The sequence below is a fragment of the Toxorhynchites rutilus genome, chromosome 3, assembly GCF_029784135.1.
Source record: "Toxorhynchites rutilus septentrionalis strain SRP chromosome 3, ASM2978413v1, whole genome shotgun sequence".
NCBI lineage: Eukaryota > Metazoa > Arthropoda > Insecta > Diptera > Culicidae > Toxorhynchites > Toxorhynchites rutilus.
In genome coordinates this window covers 212165746-212183786 of record NC_073746.1, presented here as the reverse complement: position 1 = coordinate 212183786, position 18041 = coordinate 212165746, and positions in this window count along the sequence as shown.

Sequence of the window (18041 nt, the reverse complement as noted above, 5' to 3'; positions counted from 1 at the left end):
TACGGCTCAACTTAGATTTTTTATAATGTCATCTCCTTCTATTGTTGAACCGTATGTACCTAACGTGAAAAAACTTTGGTAAAATTTCACAGGTAGGGGGAAACGGTAGCATGTACACAGTAAGCGTAACACAGCAGCGGAACTGTATGTTTGATAACAATGAATGAAATTAATTGCATTGTAATTTTTGCATGTTGTGTGGGGTGACATGGACCGTTTCTGTGGGGTGAATTGGTCATACAGGTTTGAAGTTTTTCTTTGGTCTAGTTGATACTAGATGACGCGAAATTACAAAAAAAGGATGGACAGACAACGTTGGAAGAAGGAGGAGTTTGAAAGAGCAACACAGGCCATCAAGGACGGATTTTCTTTGACCAAGCATCGAAAGTGTTTGAAAATGCTCGAACTACAGTGGAAAGATTTATGCAGAATTCGAAATGGTCTTAATGCATTTTTTCTGGTCTAGAATGTGGCCAAGACACCTGGTCTTAATTTTAAAACACTGTTACTGATTGTGATATAATCCCAAAATACTTTACATAAACATAATTATGTTTTTTTTCGATGAAATACACACTGGCCCAAATCACGCCGCATCAAATTTTAATGTCCAAAAATCATCTCTTTTACTTTATGATATATTTGGTAATATGAAGCTTGATATAATGATTAAACATTTTTGATTGAGAGAAAACAAGTGTAGCTCAGTGTCCAATGTGACATTTTTTATTTATACCGTATTGGTTTGGACATATTAGGCAATTTGTTTAGGGGGTCCAAATTCCCCCCATTTCCCTAACATTTAAACAACTGCATCTTCTAAGACAGTCAAGCGGCTTTTAAAGCCCTTAAAGTTTTCAAGTGCGTTTTGAAAATTATCTTCAAATGCATTCGCCTTTTATGACAACTAAATCAGATAAGTTCGGTAAAACTGTACTGGATTTTAGAGGGAGATGAACAGTGGCCCCGAGTGGAGCCCCAGGCGGAAGAGTTGATTTGCACCCCCGACAGAACCAATCTGAGTGATTTTTGATTGCGCGTTGAAGTGATGGCCGTACAACTTAACCATTGAAAAATATATCACGGCGAGAAATAAAGTTATTCCACAGTTGCTCAGTCCTAATCAGAGCAACCTCAGCACATTTACTGGACTACCATCTTCGAAACATAGGTTTCGTACCAGATGATATCTGTCGATATTGTAATCCCGAGATCGGAGCCTCTGAACATTTGCTCTGGAATTGCGGAGATCTAACAAGACGCAGATTTCAACATCCTCATAAGGCTACTCTAGAGCCCAAGAAGTTCTGCGTCGCCGATCAGGAATATAAATATAATTAGGCAAGTTATTCCTGATTGGTACTTATCTTGCTAAAGCTTTCAGTCTACTCCTTCAACAACAAGCAGCAGGTAAGCTTGAAATGCAGTAGAAAAAATGGTGCATACCAGGGCTCTGCATAGTCATAGTCAACTGAGGATAGTCAGCTGACTATTTGACTGACTATACGTATTCAGTTAGTAATGACTTTTGGCTTCTTCACACAGTTTCTCCGCCAAAACGACTAAAAGCTGATGTCACATTAGGCGGATTCGCCGCCGCGGATATCGCGGTTTTTTTCTCGATTTGAAATCCTTTCCAAAACCGCCCCGTTCTGTGTGACATGGCTCATTCACAATACACTGTAGATCCTCCGCTGCGGTTTTACTCGCGAAATCCGTCTAATGTGACATCAGCCAAACAGTCAGTCGGGCGTTTAGTCGCTATCTCCCTCTACCGACTCGACTATATCATTTCATTCTTCCCAGTCAAATTGTCCTCATTGCATTTTGTAGTGGCTTCCCTCAAAACGAATTCGTTCTTCTCTCTACCCCATGTACGTGTGCTTGCATCGATGTTCGAGTTCAACGTGGTTTGACATACGCTACGGGTGAGCTAGATTATTTTGTATCGTACACGAAAATTACTCACACGTATAAAATATCGTGCAGTATGTGTGCGCTATTTTGCACGCTATTTACTAGTACTAACGCGAGGAGCTTTATAGAATACTTGATAAATGGCTAAATTCGTTGGTTTGAATTCACTATGGGTAGACAATGAACCGTCCATTGATGGGGTAACTTCTTTTTTGCATCAGAAATCATGTTTTCGTTCCTCTTTATATGGACGCAAAAATAAGATTGAGTACGCGGGTATAAAATTGGTGTCAGGGTGGACTGAAGTCAGTTGAATGAAGAGGCAGATTTGTATTCATTAAACGTGTCAGTTAGAATAACCACTGACTGGACTAGTTCACCAATCATCCTCGCTAGTCAACGCTAGTCAATTCAAAGTTGAAAACAATGAAATTATGGACGAAGTGGTACATAGCCAACAGTGGAAATACATGTGATCCGCTCAAGCTTTGTCAACTCAAGAGTATTTCATTCAGTCACTAAGTGTTATAGACCGCGATTGTACTATCAAAAATAATTTAATAAGGAATCGAGAATGTTCGAAACAGTTCAAATAAAAAAATCAATTTCGGGCGGGACAATGAGTACCGGGTCGGCTGGTTGCAATATTAATATTCCAATTGGTTCGAACTTGTTCTTGACGGGAGAAGGAAGGAAGAAAGGAAAGAAGAAAGGAAGGAAGGAAAATGAAAGAATAGGGAAAGGTGGAGCTGAACTTCTTCTTAGGGTCAAAACGATTAAAATCATGGATTAAACAAGCCGGAAGTCAGGCTTGTTGATACTGTTGATAATGACTAACTGTAATGAAAAAACCCCTACAATAAGTTATTGGGCGAAAGGACTTAAGGGGATAGTAAACTATGAACATCATAAAAAGTATGTGGTTTTCGCAATTTTTTTCCAACGAGAAAATGAATTACTATGATTAATCTGATATCACAGTTCTATTAGGTATATATTACTTAACGAACAAAAATATATTGGTGTCAATTGAACTGTCCTCTAAATACACCCATACCTCACTATACGGTCGTTCTTTATACGGCATTTCGCTATAACGGCCGTATTCCATTCAGGCTCGTTTTCGATTTACGGCCTTAAATGTTTCGCTAAACGGCAAAAAAAAAATTGAGGATTGGTTCAAAAATCACCTTTGTACAGAAGTTAATTAATATTTACGAGACAATAACTTAAGCAACAAAAAAATAGGTATGTTTACATTAGGGTGGAAGCGAAAATGGTCATGTCAAATTTTAAAAACCGACCAATTACATTTTGTTTTTTGGCCCCAAAAAATGACCTGTGAAAAGTTTCAGCTCAATCGGACATGACTTAGAAATGCATGAAACGTCGAGATCTGGTGTCATCCCGAAAAAAAAAAATTTAGCTGAAAATCGACCTTTTGGGATTTAGCCTGAAAGGCAATAAGGGTATGGAAAAAAAAATTATCGAATTTAAAAAACCGACCAAGCATATTTTTTTATTGGCCCAAAAAAAATGACCTGTTCAGATTTGATTTCAGCTCAATCGGACATGGTTTAGGGGTGCCTAAATCCCAAAAGGTCGATTTTCGGCCAAAATTTTTTTTTTCGAGATGACATCAGATCTCGACGTTTTATGCATTTTTTAGTCATTTGGCCTCGAAAAAAAAACCATTTTCCAAATTTCCTTTACTCCACCTTGGAAGATTTTCGAGGGTGAAAAAATCAAAACTTTGAGCGCTTTGAGGCACCCCTAAATCATGTCCGATTGAGCTGAAGCTTTGCACAGGTCATTTTTTTGGGGCAATGAACAAAATATACATGGTCGGTTTTTGAAATTCGATGTTGAATTTTTTTCCATACATCCATTGCCACCCTAGTATACATACACATATTCCATGTAACCATGTTACACATTTAACAAATTTGGAACGGATCTGATTGAATTTGTATGAATTTGTATTAGAATAATTGATTCAATATACGGCTTTTCGCTTTGCGGCCAAATTTCGTGGAACGTATCTAGACCGTAAAGCGTAGTAAGTGTAGCCGCAACCGTTTTGTTGAACCCTTGCAGCCCAAATCTTGTAAACTGGTGGGAGTTCTACAAGTTTTTCTAGTAGACCGATTTCAACCAATGATTTTTTTACGTAATCTTGGATATATTTCCTGTCAACATACGTAGGATTTTTTCAAAATATTGATTTTTGAAGAAATGGCAACATTTATTGTAAAAAAATTGCGTTTATGTCTCAAAAATCGAGACAAAAACATTCACCAAAATTTTATTTTTCAGAATATCAAAAAAATCCTACTATTTTTAAACTATCTCATCAAAATCGGATGGACTGTTCCGGAGGTAGAACATCCAGCAGCTCATTACGCAAAGACTAAGGTCCACTACTTGGCTTGTAACGTTGGAACGGAGCATCGGACAAATCTGGAACAAAAACACAATAAAGTAGACATTCCAGAGAACATTTTAAGCCGCAAATATTTTTTTAAATTTTTTCAAGTTTCCATAGTGTACTACCCCCTTAAACAGTGGAAGTCGAATATCGTATTCCAATGCCATTTTGGAAAAGAAACGATGATTTCCAGGACCATATTCCCCTATATATAAATAAAGTTATCGCGTTGGATTTCGGACTTTTTAAAAAGAGAAACGCGACTGTTCTCTCAACGATTCAAACTAAGACTGATTTATTTATTTCAATTACAATGATTTCCAAAATATGCCTAAAAGTCTAACTGTACAATTCTAGAACCAGGCCACGCTGCGCTGCTACTTAGTCGTCGGGTGCGAAGTCCACGTTGTGATTGGTCGGTGATGCGCTGGGCTCTGCATAGTCATAGTCAACTGAGGACAGTCAGTTGACTATCTGACTGACTATATCCGTAGTCAGTTAGTAAATAGCTTTTTTTTAGTAACTTTTGGCTTCTTCATGCAGTTTATCCTCCAAAACGACTAAACAATCAGTCGGGCGTTTAGTCGCTATCTCCCTCTACCGACTCGATTATATCATTTCATTCTTCCCAGTCAAATTGTTCTCATTGCGTTATGAAGTGACTTCCCCCAAAAACGAATTCGCTCCTCTCTTTCTCTCTCCCATGTACGTGTGCATGCATCGATGTTTGAGTTCAACGTGGTTTGACATACGCTACAGGTGAGTTAGATTCTTTTGTATCGTACACGAAAATTACTCACACGTATAAAATAGCGTGCAGTGTGTGCGCGCGCTATTTTGCACGCTATTTACTAATGCCAAGACCTTTATAGCATACTTGATAAATGTCTAAGTTCGTTAGTTTGAGTTCACGATGGGTAAACAATGAACCGGCCATTGATGGAGTAACTTCTTTTTTGCATCAGAAATCATGTTTTCGTTCCTCTTTATATGGACGTAGAAATAAGATTGCGTACGCGAGTATAAATTTCGTTCCTAGGGGAGTAGAAATGTGGATTGGAATCAGTTGAACGAAGAGGCAGATTTGTATTCATTAGTCGAGTCAGTTAAAATAACCACTGACTGGACTAGTTCATCAGTCATCCTCGCTAGTCAATGCTAGTCAATTCATTTTCTAGTCAAGTCATTTTTTGTTGTGGGCGACTTCCGAAGCAATTCTATTCGATGATGGTGATGCGTCGTCGGCAACTCCAATGTCCAGTTGCGTTGTTCTCTGTCGGTCTCATTGCCAACCATGGTGTGGTCGTAAGGCGCCTATGTTTGCATGTTATTAATTGTGTTAATGAATTCTTCGGTGGTCACCGGTGCAGATGTTTTGGGAAATTGACTACTTTCTTCTTTAACTTATATATACACCAATACCTCGTTATACGGCCGCTCTTTATGCGACATTTCGCTATAACGGCCCTCTTCAATTATGGCACGTTTTCGATTTACGGCCTACAATTATTCGCTAGAACGGCAAAAAAACATTTTTTCGATGTCGATATATAGCCATGCCGAATCGATGTAGTTTTCGTGAAAAGTGGTAGTTTTGTTTCTTGTCGCAAAATATTAGATTCGTATTTTTTACTTTTTTCATTAGGGTGTTCATTTTTAAAAATTAACGTTTTCTTTTTATTAAACGGTTTTATTTAGCTTGCCCTGTAATCTGTTTGTATGTTTGTAACATGTTTGTCTGTAGTGCTGACCCATATTAATATACATTTGACCCACTTTCTGTTGCCCGATTGATCTGAAATTTGGAACACACCTTTATCTCTGTAGTCATTATAAAACTGTGTATTTCATGATCTTGAAAATCCAAGATGGCGGCCGCTACAAAATAGCGGATCACATATTTTCTCAAAACCTCATCAATATGGGTTTTCCAAAACCCCATCAATATGGATATCAAATTAAAGGGCTTGACCAGTAGAATACGGTTATTTATGAAAAATGCAAATTCAAGATGGCTGCCATTACAAAATGGCGAACCACATATTTTGTCAATACTCCATTAATATGGGTATCAAATGAAAGGGCTTGACTACTAGAATACGGTTATTTATGAAAAATGCAAATCCAAGATGGCTTCCACTACCAAATGGTGGACCACATATTTTGTCAAAACTGCATTAATATGGGTATCAAATGAAAGGGCTTCACTAGTAGAACACAGTTATTCATGAAAAATACAAACCCAAGATGACTGCCACTACAAAATGGCGGACTGTATGTTTTCTCAGAACTTCATTAATATGGGTATCAAATGAAAGGGCTTGATTAGTAGAATACGGTGATTTATGAAAAATGCAAATCCATTATGGCTGCCACTACCAAATGGCGGTCTACATATTTGTCAAAACCCCGTTAATATGGGTATCAAATGAAAGGGCTTGACCAGTAGAATACGGTTATTTATGAAAAATGCAAATTCAAGATGGCTGCCACTACAAAATGGCGGACTACATATTTTCTCAAAACCCGATTAATATGGGTATTAAATGAAAGGGGTCACAGTAGATCATGCAAAAACCAAATCCAAGATGGCCGCAATCACAAAATAGCAAATTACTTTACTAAACGATTTTATTTAGCTTGAACTTTTGTATGTATGTTTGTATGTCTGTAGGGTTGTCCCATATCAATAGAAATTTGACCAATAGGAACTGACCGAATTTATAAAACACCTTTATCTTTGCTGTCATTTTAAAACTGCTTATCTTGAAAAAACCAACTTGCCGCCGCTACAAAAAAGCTGAATCCATATAATCTCAAAAAAAGGTTGATTGAGATATGTGTATCAAACGAACGAACGTTTTTTTTTTATTTGAGTTAAAGTTTTTCAAAATTAACAACTTCAACACAAAATTCACAACTTTTGATCTACTGGACCGATTTAGATGGTCGACACATAATATAAAATCATAAAAATATAATAAAATTAGATAGTCTTTTTTGAAAAATATAAGACATGCGAAAAAAATGGATTTTGGTTTCGTAATTATTTATTGTATTATTTTTTTATAGTTTACATGGTTTCGGGACTAAGGATTTTATATTTTTTCTTGAAAGCTGAGGTTTTTTTACATAGCATGTCCAAAAATTAAAGATGTGTTATTTTTCGTTTTTAATTTATGATTTTTCAAAGTTAACATGTTTTCAGTCTTCGTTCAATATTTCTTTAACAAGACTAGATGTATGCGACTAGAATTCAATTAATTGGCAAATGTGTCATTTTTTCAAAGAAGGCTAGCTAGTTGGGTTTAATTTGATATATCATTCATCTGAATTTAGAAAATGGTTTTTCGAACCATCGGTTAACTTTGAAAAATCATAACTCAAAAACGAAAAAAAACGCTTCTTTGGTTTCGACCTATGTTATGTAAATAATCCTCAGCGTTTCAGAAAAAAAAAATATTGCGTCTTTGGTCCCGAGACTATGAATATAATTCGAATTCTGTATATATATATATATATATATATATATATATATATATATATATATATATATATTTATATATATATATATATATATATATATATATATATATATATATATATATATATATATATATATATATATATATATTAGGGTGCCAATGAATGTATGGGGAAAAATCGACCCTAAAATTTCAAAAAGTTACCCTATACAGAATGTTTACCACCTCTAAAGAACACCATATGCCAAACATTAGCTCAATCGGACTTGAGGGAGAGTGGCGCAAAGCGATCAAAGTTTGAGTTTTTTGAAAATCGAAAAATCACCCAAGGGGGAGTAAAGGGAATCGGGGGTTTCGAATTTTTTTTTTGATGCCAAACGTCTTAAAATTGCATGAAACGTCGAGATTTATAGTTATCTCAAAAAATGCGTTTTTGTTAAAAATCGGCTTTTCTATCGGAAAAACGACCAAGAGCCAAAAAAATTTTTTTGGGTGGTTTTCCGATTTTCAAAAAAACTCAAACTTTGACCGTTTTGCGCCACTCTTCCTTAAGTCTGATTGAGCTAATATTTGGCATAGGGTGTTTTTTCGAGGTGGTGTACATTTTTTATGAGGTAACTTTTTGAAATTAGAGATGATCATTTTCATTGGCACCCTAATATATATATTTACAAATGATTACTTTTTTTTATTAAATTCGTTTATTTTTACAGGCTCAGTTACATAAGTTTAAAGGAGCCGAATTCTCAAATATATTTCTTAAACTATATATATATATATACAAAAAAAATTATTAAATCTACTGTTAGTAATGTGGGAAACCGATTACTCGCGGTGGACTCGAGTTTAGAAGGGTGACATAATTTACAAATGTTTACTTGAATTAAAAAAAAACGGCTATTTTGACGGTTATCATTATTACTATTTAATATCGTTATCTAACATTTTATTTTCACAACATGCGTTATAGATGTCCTTTGTCTTTGAGTTGTTTATCTTTAGTGATTTTGAATAAATTTATCATTTTGGAAAGTGATAAGATATCTATGCGAGTCTAGCCGTTATCATCTAACACACTTATCTTTCAGTTCCATTCCATTGTGGCCATCGTTCACAGCTGATGATAAATATTTTTGTAGAAGGTTTAATTTTTATCAGACGCGATTTGTATATATTTGAGCAGATTTCGTGTGGCTTCACTTTGGATTTTCTCTCCTAGTACAATTTCGCCATGGAGTTACTGTAAGCTGAGTGATTTAACATAATAATTTAAAGTGTACGAATTTCACAACAAAATGAAATTTGGTCAATTGTTTAACACGTTAGGCTCAGTCTCGGTCCCTATGGACTGACATTAATTCGTTTTTGTTAGAAGAACGTTAATCACTGGGACTGACAGTTACAAAATATGGAAAAAAACCTGGTTTGTTTTCCCATGTTTGACGATGTATGGCTTCTTTTTTAGTGGAATTTCTGACTATTTTTTCATATAATAAATATCTTTAGGAGCGGAGACCGACACTGATGTTGTGCAAATATAGTCGAACCCCGATAATCCGCGAAAGCGAGTTCCATAGTAATTCTATAAAGCTTCCCGTAATTTGTCAGTAAGGGTTGCTCTCTTGTTTTGGTCGTGGCTTTCACATTATCTGACCACTGGTATAGGGGAGGACGGGGTAAGACGGCTACCCTAGGCATAGAGTACAATTAAACACAATGCATACAAAATTGAGGCATTTCATTATGTCAGCATCGATCTTTAGGGTGTTTACCGCAATCACGTTGACTTCCAAAAGTTTTTCTCTTTAATTTCGTAATGTTATATGATAAATTAAAAAAGGTATGAAAAAGGTGCTACTAAAATCATGATGGCTCAAGTTGGCCACCACTAAGGGTGAGATGGCCACATGAAGTGACTCGTGAATCTAGGCGTTTAGAGTATGATTGTTTCCGGCAAAAATGTGCTACATATCAAGGACGTTGTTTTTTAGATCAAGCGTAACAAGAGTGGGAGGTGTTGTTTATAGGTTATAGGTAACGATAACGTTTAATGTGCCATTCTTGCGAAATTATCATAATTAAAATTTATTATATTTGGTATCCGAAAAATAAAACATCGAATTTATCATGAATGCGCCTTGAGTTATTCAACCAACATGATGTTCTCACTCAATTAATCTCATCTCTTACAAAAGTGGCCATATTGCCCCCGCTAAGAGTGAAGCAAAAGTGTCTCAATAATTCTATGAAATGTTTTAAAAACATACCGTTTTCTATACAAACACACTCACACGGCCCCTGTGTTTATTATTGTAACATTGGTTTCACAGGACATGTCCATATTCACCACTAAAACACTAAATTTCTTGCAAGCAAAATAAAAAATCGGTGCTCGTCGCCATCTGAAAAGTTTATTTTTATTGTTCATCATGACGTATAACCTATACACACGCAAACATGTGTATACATGATTGAGTGTAATACAATACACCAAACTATGAGACATTAGTTTGTCCAAATTATCCAATAGTTGATTGTTTCAATAATCTATAGAGTGGCCATCTTAACCCGGGTGGCCGTCTTCTCCCGTCCTCCCCTACACGAATAAAATCCGGCTCTTTACAGCTAAAATGCTAATGAGCCTAAATAAATAAACAAATGGGATAATCAAAAGCTCGTAGTTTCGTAGTAACGTTTAATGACGTCATTTCTCCAATTTTCGAAAGAATGACAGCGATTAAAATACAATACAGTCTAAACTAAAAGGTGTGTCACATCAAATTGCATCACGGAAAAAACGCTGTAGAAATTTAATTTTTAGGAATTATATCTTCAGCTTTCGCTTATAATCAGATAAGAGTGTATAGATCACGTTGGCCATGCTTCACTGTCAATTTTTCGTAAATTTGGAAAAATGTCGTCGAACGAAAAAGAGCGTCGTGAATTAATCCTGCGCACCTATTTCGAGAATCCGGAGTTGTCACATCGGGACATCGGTAAGATGCTGGGAATCGTCCAATCCACGGTCAGCAGAGTACTAAAACGATACTTCGAGAACCCAACCATCGACCGGAAGGTGAATAACGGCAAAAATGGATGCTCCGTCAGTGAAAAAGATCACAAGCGCGTAGTTAAGCAGTTTAGACGTGATCCGAGAAGTTCGGTCCGGGATGTCGCCAATAAGCTGAATTTGTCAAGTTCATTCGTCCAGCGGACCAAGCAGCGGGAGGGCCTGCGTACATACAAGGTTCAGAAGGCTCCTAACCGCGACGAAAGGCAAAACATGGTGGGGAAGACGCGAGCCCGGAAGCTGTACACCGAAATGCTGACGAAGCCGCATTGCCTGGTAATGGACGACGAAACCTACGTCAAAGCGGACTTTCGTCAGCTGCCGGGCCTGTTGTTCTTCTCCGCAGAGGACAAATTCAGCGTTCCGGAGGAGATTCGCAAGCAGAAACTATCCAAGTTTGCCAAAAAGTACATGGTGTGGCAAGCGATCTACTCTTGCAGAAAGCGGAGCGACCCCTTCGTGATGACCGGCACGGTAAACGGGCAGGTTTACCTTAAGGAGTGCCTATAGAAGCGCTTACTACCACTATTGAAGCAGCACGAGGGCCCGACCATCTTCTGGCCGGATCTCGCTTCGTGCCACTATTCAAAGGACGTGTTGGAGTGGTACGAAGCCAACGGGGTCACCTTCGTGCCAAAGGAAATGAACCCGCCCAACGCGCCGGAGCTTCGCCCAATAGAGAAATATTGGGGGATTATGAAGCAGGCCCTCCGGAAGAACCCAAAAGTTGTCAAATCGGAGGCGGACTTCAAGAGAAAATGGATTTCTGTTCAAAAAAAAACTACAACCTGACGTTGTACAGAACCTTATGGACGGGGTAAAGAGGAAGGTGCGAGCATACGGGCTTGGGCTCGAAGTATGAATAAAAAGACGGGTGGGTAATGTCGGGGACATAACCGGAGTGACGTAGGACTATACAAAGGGGACAGCTTTTGTTAAATATATATTTTAAATATATTGTTTTATTTTCTTCTCCTACGTGAATACCAACCTATCTACCTGAAAAATGGATTAGTTTACTGTTTACTCTTTATGAATATGTTGATGGTTCTGAAAAGAACCTCTGGTGTTGTGTTTTTGTTATCACTCGATATTCCTATCTTGTTCGGTTAAACCTTCCTGTTTAGCTATTGCGTTTGCCACTCGCCACAGCTTTCACAGTTGGAAAATTTCTTCCCATCCAGCTTGTGACATGTTGTTCAGTAAATTACATTTAATGCGACGTGCCGGAGAAACACTTTGCCACTCACTGAAACTAATTGTTGCCTTGATGAGCGCCGAACCGAAGCTGCTCTGTTCTTGATACGGGTTTTCTGATTGTCGTGAGCAGCTTTGCAAGCCAACTCGAGCACTCCGACGGCCGAAACTCTATATCGCTGTTAGGTATACTGGTGCTCCGGCACCAATCCGTTCGGCCTAGTTACCCTTGCGGAGCAATCAGTGAATGCGACCAACAGGGAACTGGAGACCTGCACGGTTCGAGTGAGACTTTGCCTTTCCCTTAACTTGTCCTCCTTTGTTACGTCCACGATGCCGATGCCGTACAACCACACGGGTTTACGGTTTGAAAGAAAATAAGATATTTTTTTGGGGTCCGCGTGTTTTATACTCTAGCGGTACACACTCACAGGATAGAGACAAATCGGCAGACTCAGCCAAAGGGGCGAGTCCAACGAGACGAACGAATGAGCGTTAAAAGGGAGCGATGGCAAAAAAATACATCATACTGATTTTAACCTCCGACCGAGAAGGTCGATTTTTCTTTCAGCAGCTCGGAGTTTTGGCGTTTCTGGACAGCGGACTGGGACGTTCCCCCTGGCGATTGTGGAAGGAGATTTGTTAGAATAAGTTTTAAGGTGACAGCAGAAGGAGAGCGGGAAAAGGCAATAGCTCGCTTCGACCGTGGAGAGCGGGCGCTCACCGGCTTGCCGGAAAAAGCGCGCGCTTTTTCGGCGTCACCGACGCCACGCCCCCTTTTTCTTTCGGGCAGTGTTGCCAGTTATATTGTAGTGTAGTGAATCTTTATTATTAAATAAAATCTAAAAAGAAAAACACGCATACAAGCAAGTGAAGTGACGGAAGCAATTATTATATTAAGTGTGATTTGCAATTTTCCGCACCCATTGGTGGCTTTTCAAAGTGCTTTACTAGAACAAAGTGTAATTTTCTGGGAACATACCCCTTAGTGAATATCTCCCAATAAGGAATTTTAGTGATTTCATATCCGTACCTGCTGACTATAACCTAGGTATAGTCAAGCAGAAGCATGGCTTCAAGTAGCTCCGGGCCTCCGGGAGGCCGGGCTACAAATTTCTATGAGGGCAGGCCCACCGAAGCCACCGCTCCACTATGGGCGGACCCCTCGAACGGTAATCTCCAGATACTGCTTCTGAGAGCCACAGGAGACAAGGTGCTTCCAACAAACCCCTTCACAGTCAGCAATACCATCAAGGCAGTTGTAAAAAAATTCAACAGCGCCAAACCACAGCGAGATGATAAAAAGAAACTCCAGTACATCTTGACAACCAGGGATGAGGATACAGTCGGTAAGTTACTTTCGATTACCAAACTGATTGATAATACTCCTGTAGAAGTGATCTTCCACCCAACTTTAAACCAACGCAAATGCGTTGTGACTTGCCGCGAAGTTATCGACCTTCCGGAATCCGAACTGGTGAAAGAACTCAAGGTGTGATCGGCGTCAAACGCATCACCAGAAAGGACAACAACATTGTTGTGCCAACGGCCACTTTAATATTGACCATTCGCGGAACTGTCGTTCCCAATTTTATTTACTTTGGGTTCATTCGAGCCGGGACTAGAAATTTTTATCCCAATCCCATGCAATGCTACAAGTGCTACAAATTTGGACATACGAACAAGCGATGCAAACGCGAAAATCCGCTTTGCAGAAACTGCGGCCATGAACATCCGGAACAACAAACAGACGCAAACAAAGTATGCGATGCTTCAGCTTTTTGTGTCAACTGCCAAGGGAACCACTCCTCTTCTAGTAGGAATTGTCCCGTATGGCAAACCGAAAATAAAATCACCAGAATAAGAATCGACAATGGAATCTCATACAAAGAGGCAAAGGAACAGCTGCAACTTCAAAACAATGCTCCAACATTCGCAAGTGTTCTGCAAGACAGACTTTCCAACTTGCAAAAGCCAGCACCCAGCTGCAACTGCAAATGTAACTGCGCCTCGGCCGCTTCGGCCACTTCTAGTCGCGAAAGCACCCCCCCAATTGACACTACATTCGATACAACCATGACAGATTCAACAACTGGTAGTTCATCAACTGAATCCGAAAGCGAATCAGTCATTTCTATGGACACGTCTGATGTTCCAAACAAAAACAAAAACAAAAGAAAAATAACTAAAGGATCATCCTCAGAGTCAGATCAAAAATCTGAAGATGAGACCCAAACAAACAAGGACAAGAAAAGAACTAAGAATGAACAAAGACAGACACCAACAACAAATAACAATACAACCCCAACAGAAAACAACAACAACAACACACATCAAACAAAAAACAACAATAACAACAACAGCAACGCACATTCAACAAAAAACAACACAAACACAACAAACACTCCAAAGACTTCTACACCAAACAAAAACAACACCAATACCTCAAAGAAAGCTTCTCTTTCCAAGGGTAAAGGACCATCGAACTAATTCTCTTTGAATAGTTCAAACATACACACAATTAAGACTTAGGAATTAGAGTTAAAAACACCAACACATTCACTCCAACACAGAAATTCGGGATACAATGGAACATCAGAAGTATCCGACGAAATATTCTAGAACTGAAAATGCTTATTTCAAACTCTAATCCCACAGTCATAGCCCTTCAAGAAACTATGACTCCAAACAACTTCGATAAACACTTCATCTCAAAATATATCACATATTTCAAAGAGGGTCCCAACCCCTCAAAAAACGGAGTTGCAATCGCAATCAAAGATGGCACTCCACATGATCTTCTTCCCATTACCACTGATCTTCAGGCAGTGGTAGTGCGCATTAAACACCCCTTTCCAATCACCGTCGTTAGCATCTACATCACTAATGATTCCGATCCGAACACTCTACGCGGCCAACTGGACCATCTGTTCGCCCAACTTCCCGCCCCAATCATGCTTATGGGTGATTTCAACGCCCACTCATACGCCTGGGGAGGTGCATACCTCGATCGAAAAGGATCCATCATTGAGGATTTCATATCCGACCATTCTCTTCTCCTTCTTAACAACGGCCAACACACCAGAATCCATTATTCTGGTACTACTTCAGCCATCGATCTCACTATAGTATCAGACAAACTATCTTCAAAACTTTCTTGGAACATCCACGATGATACTTGCGGAAGCGATCATTTTCCAATCTTCACTTCCTTCGGCCAAACTTCTCCAGAGTTTTCAACAAGGCCAAGATGGAAATTTGAATACGCTGACTGGGCTGGCTATCAGTTTGACATTGAAAACCGCCTCTCCGCTAAACGAGATTGGACAGCCAAGGAATTCTCCAAAGTTGTCCTAGAAGTTGCAATGGTGCACATCCCCAGAACCAGTGGCATCCCTGGCAGGAAATGTGTCCCATGGTGGTCGCCTGAGCTGAAGGCAGCGATCAAAGGTCGACGTAAGGCCCTACGCAAATTAAGAAAGGCCCATCCGGACAGCCCACTGAGACCCACTCTGCTTGCAGAGTTCCAAAGGGCTCGCAAAGAAGCTAAGACTGCTATCAACACAGCCAAGCACAACAGTTGGGTTAAATTCGTCAGCGAAATTAATCCCAACGCGTCAACAAAGGATTTATGGAGTAAGATTGGCAGGCTTCATGGAAAGAAAAGAAGCAAAGAATATAATCTTCTAATTAACGGTCAATACACCAATGACCGGAAAATCATCGCCGAGGCGTTTGGAGATTTCTTTGCTTCCGCCTCCTCCAATCAAAACTACGACCAAACCTTTCTAACCCACAAAACGGAATGCGAAAGAATTCCCATCGATTTTCATACCGATGTGGAATTTGACTTCAACAAAAACCTCTCCCTCAAAGAGCTCGATTGGGTACTGAACAAAGTCAAACAAGGATCCACAGGACCTGATGACATTAGCTACCCTATGCTTAAGAATCTACCCCATCTCGGGAAAAAAGCACTTCTGAAGCTCCTCAACAAAGTCTGGGACAGTGGAACCCTCCCCAGTTGCTGGAAAGAGGGTTTAATGATCTGTATCCCGAAACCAGACATGAACAACCATCTTCTTGACAATTTCCGCCCCATCACTCTCCTAAGTTGTGTTGGGAAAGTCTTGGAAAAAATGGTCAATCGACGCTTAACGACTTTTCTAGAGTCAAATAAGCTGATTGATCCCAGACAATTCGCATTCCGTGCGGGAAAAGGTACAGAAGATTGCCTTGTAGCAATCGAAAAAATCCTAGACGACGCAACTGAAAAATTACACCACATTGATATTGTTTCCCTGGATTTATCCAAGGCCTTCGATCGGGCATGGAGGTACCCAGTGCTGAAAAGCCTTTTCGACTGGGGGATTCGTGGGAGATTAGGTCTCTTCGTTAAAAGTTTTCTAGAAAACCGGTCTTTCAAAACCGTTATTAACAACCACCAATCTTCTCTAAAAATCCCAGAAAACGGCTTCCCACAAGGCTCAGCACTTTCACCAACCCTCTTCAACATTGCCATGCAATCTCTATTCGAGATTATCCCGGACCATATAAAGGTCATAGTCTATGCAGATGACATCACTCTTATCTCTACGAGCTGCTTCGGCTTAATTCAGAGAAAGAGGCTTCAAAAAACCTTAGACTCCATCCAAAACTGGGCTCTAAAAACAGGTTTTAAAATTTCCCCGGAGAAATCCAAACACATACATATCGGAAAAGCTCTCAGAAGGAGAACCTATCTTCAGCTCAACAAAATCCCGATCCCTACAATGAGGACATTGAAAATACTAGGGGTTACTTTCGACAAGAAACTCAACTTCCTATCACATTCCCAAAAGACCAAAATAGCCACCAGAAAGAAATTGAACATCATCAAGTCTATCGCAGGCAACCTAGCCTCTGGTCATAGAAAGACGTTGCTAAATGTTGTAAATGTTTGGTTGGTCCCACAAATCCTTTACGGAATAGGCACCTTCAGCCGTGGAGGGGACAGGGTGTTAAACACCATTCAACCAATTTACAATAAAGCAATTAGGCTCGCAATTGGCGCTTTTCCCACCAGTCCCACTCTTGCTGTAATGGCAGAAAGTGGGCAACTTCCCTTCACCCACCTGGTAACAAAAGCCATCACCAATAAAGCCATCCGTCACTTGTCACTCCCCGAAAGCGACCACAATGTCCCATTAATACATAGAGCTAAAACATGGTTCAAAAATCTCACGAACAAAGATCTTCCCGATATATGTGAACGTTCATCTGCGACGGGAAGAAATTGGAACGTCAAACCGCCGAACATTAACCTTGAACTTCTCAAGACAGTTCGAGCGGGAGACCCTTCTCCAAAAGTCAAAGCCTGCTTCAATAACCTCGTTGCATCCAATTTTCAAATCAACCACCAGGTATACACAGATGGTTCAGTCAGTGCCGATGGAGTTGGATGTGGAGTCTTTGAGAGTAGATACACTGGTAGCTTTTCTCTTCCACCGCAATGCTCCATCTTCAGTGCGGAAGCTTTCGCCCTTTTAATAGCTACCCAAGAATGCACCCATGAGTTTCTTCCTACCACAATATTCTCAGACTCAGCTAGCTGTCTCCACGATCTTCTGAGTGGAAACAGCAAACACCCATGGATTAAGCAAACAGAAGAGGCTGCTTCAAATAAAAACATCTCCTTCTGCTGGGTTCCTGGTCACTCAGGAATCCGTGGAAACACAGCCGCCGACATACTGGCCGGCAAGGGCAGCAAAATAGATCCCCCAGACATGCCCTGTCCTCCATCTGACATTGTCCGCTGGGTAAAACAGCAAGTCCGTGAAAGCTGGGACATAGGCTGGATAAACAGCCGTCCCACTCATCTTCATAAAATTAAAAATTCCACTCTCCCTTGGGATGACCGCCTCAATAGTAGGGAAAGGCAAGTCCTTACCCGTCTTCGAATTGG